Consider the following 5,156-nt stretch of genomic DNA (forward strand, 5'->3'; position numbering starts at 1 on the left):
TTTTTTAAAATTAGTTATAATTTTTAAAGGTTAAGTTTTGTGATGAGAGTTTTGGTTAATCAGATGAAGTTATTTAAAAAAAATAAAATTTTAATTAGTTATAATTTTTAAAGATTAAGTTTTGTGATGAGAGTTTTGTTTAATTAGATGGACTTATATTTTTTTTAAAGAAGTTTTTGTTAGAGATGGACAAAAAAAACTATAGGTTAAAAAGGGGTAGAGTTTGTTTTAGTGTTTTTTAACTTATCGATTTTCATAAATTGATCCTAATATATATGACATATTTAATATATTGAAAAAGGAAAGAAATCAATTAAATTTAATTATCTTTTTCATTTTGGTTCGATTTACATAATGTTTTATATATATATAGTTAAAAATAATGGAGAAATGGTTATATGGTTGTAACGTATCTCCTTAGTTTAGGATTAGTTCCTAGAGTTTAGGAGGTTGTTTACAACTACCTGTTTTTCAGTGATGTATTTAATATTGTAATATTCATTTGATGTAATGTAGAGTGAACGTGAGAGAGAGTCTTCTCTTTGTTTGAGTGCAGTCTCCCAGGTGCCATACACACCTGTGAGCTGCAAATCCTTCATTTAATTCAAAGTGTGATTTTTATCTTGGTATCAGAGCTTAGGATAGAGATAGCCTCAATTTTTTTTTTTTTTAGGGATGTATCATTAGTTACATTTCTGTAGTGGTAGGTGTGCATGTAAATGTGTCTGTGTGATCAGGTGGAACTGCAGTAACACCTGGAGCGAAGGGTCTCAGATGACTGATCATCTCTGAGCTGGAGAAAAGGTTGAGCAATTGGCGCTGATTTTTTGCAGACAGTCGCGCCAATCCAGAACAAAACAGATTGGCGCTATTTTTTAAAGAACAACCACACCAATTGGCGCAGGTTTGGGGCTGATAAGCGCGCCAGCAAAATTATAACTGAATTGGCGCGGATCCGTGGCTGTTAAGCGCGCCAATTTCCATGGACATCGTAAATTTTTCTTTTCTGCAATTGGCGCGGATTTGTAGCTGTTTAGAGCGCCATAGAGCCAACCTCTTTCTCTCTGGAAATCTGCAATTTTTTGCAGATCGGAGTTGCCCGGTGGTGGCACGTGGAGATTTCTGCTCGGTGGCAGCAGATTTGATTTGCCCGGTGGTGGCGAATTGAGGTTCCTTGATCCGCTTGGATCGGACCTGCCCGGTGGTGGCGAATTGGGGTTCCGTGATCCGCTCGGAGGTAGCAGATTGGACCTGCCCGGTGGTGGCGAATCAGAGCTCTGTGATCTGCTCGGTGGAAGTAGATCGGTTTTTTGCCTGGTGGTGGCGCAGTGCAGCTCCTTGATCTGTTCGGTGGAAGCAGATCGCCTTTGCCCGGTGGTGGCGTGTTGGAGCTTGCTTGTTGATCTGTTCGGTGGTAGCAGATCGGACTTGCCCGATGGTGGCACAGTGAAGTTCCTGATCTCTTCGGTGGAAGCAGATCGGACTTGCCCGGTGGTGGCCGATTGGAGTGTTCAGTTGGGCGAAAATGAACAACAGTATAGAATCATACCTCCACGAGTCTGGCAAACTCGATGGAACGAATTTCTCCAACTGGAAATTCAAAATGCAAACTTTGCTGGAGAGCGTAAATGCATGGGTGATCGTTGAAGGAAATGAGCCGAGATCTGGAACAACGACTCAAGAACAAGACTGGGATAAAAGAGAAACGAAAGCAAAAGTTATACTGAAGATGTCCGTTAAGGACAATATTATCCCACATATCAGAGATTCCAAGTCAGCCGCTGATCTATGGACAACGATCAAGAACTTGTACGAGACTCAGAATACAAATCGTGTTCTGGCACTCAAGGGAAAATTGTTTGCATTGAAGATGGACGAGAATGAGTCCGTTGGTGGATTCATGGCCAGAGTCAAGGATCTGAAAGACAAACTGGGAGCTATTGGAGAAAAAGTGTCCGACTCAGATCTAGTTACACTCACATTGAACAGAATGATGGATGAATATCAGACATTCATCACAGGACTGTCAGCGAGGGAGAAAGCCCCTTCATTTGATGAGCTGACAGCGATTCTGCTCCAGGAGGAGGAGCGAAGACAGAATCTGAAAACTCAGAGCAATGACCTAGCTCTGATGGTGAAAAGGCGACAGTACAGAGGAAAGCAGCACCAGCACCAACATCAGCACCAACAACCGCAGCAGAAGGGGGCCAGCTCTTTTCAAAAGAGACCATTCAGAGGTATGACTGATAATTATGTTAAGAGATGTTTTTATTGTCGAAAACCTGGTCATCAAATTAAGGAATGCTATAAGAGGCAGGTGGATGAAAGAAAAGGCAAATAGAGGAAACATCAGGGCTGTTTTGCTGGAGAAGAGGAGGACCACAGCCACGATCTTCGACTATTCACAGTCGATTGTGCTCTTTCAGCACCAAAAGGAGATGAGGACGACATATGGTATGTCGACTCTGGCGCATCCTCTCATATGACCGGTAAGAAGGACTGTTTTGAATTTCTTGAAGAATCTGCATGTGGATCAAAAATTTATCTAGGAGATGACAGTGGGTATGAGATCAAAGGATGTGGAGATATTTCTGTGAAGCTACCTAGTGGCGACAACATCTTAAAAATGTATTATATGTTCCAGGAATTAAGAAAAACTTGATCTCTGTCTCAATGATTACAGACCAGGACATGCAGGTGCAATTCTTTAAGAATGGTTGTGTCATTAAAGATAGCCAGATGGAAACAGTTGCAACAGGAGTGCGCGTGGGGAATTTGTACAGATTGGATGTAAAGAGTATGCCACGACAAGCAATGGTTGCAGCTAGATCATCAGTCGAAAATCTCTGGCATCAGAGATTTGGACATCTCAATCTGCAAGACCTCATCTTACTTTAGAAGAAAGGTATGGTCGATGGACTTCCTGTTTTTCATAATGTCAAGCTGGAATGTGATGGATGTGCATTAGGGAAAATGCATAGAGAAGAGTTCCCTTTGCATGTCAACAGAAAGGAAAGAGACATCCTAGAACTAGTGCATACAGATATTTGTGGACCTATGCAAACTAGGTCCCTAGGAGGTGCATATTATTTTCTGTTGTTTACAGATGATTGCACTAGGTTTTCATGGGTGTATTTTTTAAGTAAAAAGAGTCAAGCCTTTCGGTACTTTAAAGAGTTCAAATCTATGATAGAGAACCAAACAGGAAAGAAGATAAAGATTCTCCGCTCGGACCAAGGGGGAGAATACAGGTTAGGAGAGTTCATGAACTTCTGCAAGCAGCATGGGATTATGCAGCAATTCACAGTGCCACACACTCCACAGCAGAATGGAGTAGCAGAACACAAGAACAAAACTCTTGTGGAGTGCGCTAGAAGTATGCTTCAAGGTAAAGGTATATCAAATGGTCTTTGGGCAGAAGCCATTAATACTGCTGTTTATTTAAAGAATAGGAGTCCTACTAAATGTCTAGGCTTCAAAACCCCCTTTGAAGCATTGTTTGGACTCAAACCAGCAGTTAGTCATCTAAGAATATTTGGATCTAAAGCTTATGCTCATATACCAAAAGCAGATAGAAAGAAGTTAAACCCAAAAGCCTTGAAATGTATATTTGTAGGATATGGCACAGAGTATAAGGCATACAAGTTATATAATCCTGTGACTCATAAAGTTTTTGCAAGCAGAGATGTTGTTTTTCATGAACAGACTGAAGATGGAAAGGAAGACTCTAGCAGTGACAGCCACATTCCATTGCTAATAGAGATGAACAGTGACAAAGATGAAGAGCAGGAGCAGGAGCAGAAACAGGAAGAAGTAGTAGCAGATAGTGTAATAAATGATGATGCAGGCCCGGAAAGTGCTGAAACAGATAGAGTTGAGGTAAGTCCTCTACCTAGAAGATCAGGTAGGAAGACTAGACTACCTGAAAGATTGAAAGGCTATGCTTTAATGTCCACAATTTTAAACATTGTAGAACCTTCAAACTATGAAGAAGCAAGTAAATCAGATGAATGGAGGGCTGCAATGCATGAGGAAATTGAATCAATATATAGAAATCATACTTGGGATTTAGTTGAGTTGCCTGAAGGAAAAACCCCTATAGGTTGTAAGTGGCTGTATAAACCTAAGATAAATGCAGATGGGAGTGTAGAAAAATACAAAGCTAGACTGGTAGCAAAGGGTTATTCACAGCAAGAAGGCATAGATTTCGATGACACCTTTGCCCCTGTAGCTAAACTAAATACAATCAGAATGCTAATCTCTTTAGCAACAAAACATAAATGGAAGCTACACCAGCTAGATGTTAAGTCTGCATTTCTGAATGGAGAATTAAAGGAAGAAATTTATTTAGTACAACCTCCTGGTTTTGTGAAAAAGGGGCAGGAGCATTTAGTGTGTAAATTGCATAAGGCACTTTATGGTTTGAAACAAGCACCCAGGTCATTGTATGAGAAAATTGATTCATTTTTTATACAGCATGGTTTTCATAGGAGCCTCAACGACCCAAACATGTATACCAAGATAAATAAACAGAGGCAAATCATTTTGATTTCTTTGTATGTGGATGACATGATTATAACAGGAAATGCAAATAATTTGATCAAAGAAATCAAGCAGCAAATGTCACAGGTATTTGAAATGAAAGACCTTGGAGATCTTCATTATTGCCTAGGTTTGGAGGTGTGGAAAGATTCTGGTCAAACTTTTCTAACTCAAGGAAAGTATGCCAGAACCCTGTTGGAAAGATTCAGAATGGAACAGTGTAAAACAGCAGCAACACCATTGCAGCAGAATCTCAAGTTAAGCAGTGATGATGGCACAAAACAGGTGGATGCCACTTTGTATAGACAGCTAGTGGGAAGTTTGATATATCTCACAACAACTAGACCTGATCTGGCATATTCTGTTAGTGTGCTGAGCCAGTTTATGTCCAGACCACTTGAGAGTCACTGGATTGCAGCAAAATGTGTGTTGAGGTACCTTAGTGGTACTTGTAATTATGGTATTTTATACACTGACATTTCTGATGTTACTTTAGCAGGTTATTCAGATTCTGATTGGGCAGGTGACCTGGATGATCGTAGATCCATCACAGGTTATGCATTTAGTATTGGATCCGGGGTTATTTCGTGGAGTAGCAAAAAGCAAAGTACTGT

The sequence above is a fragment of the Pinus tabuliformis genome, chromosome 6 (genome assembly GCF_031772625.1).
Source record: "Pinus tabuliformis cultivar Carrire ecotype Pingquan chromosome 6, CPIR1, whole genome shotgun sequence".
NCBI classification, from domain to species: Eukaryota; Viridiplantae; Streptophyta; class Pinopsida; order Pinales; family Pinaceae; genus Pinus; species Pinus tabuliformis.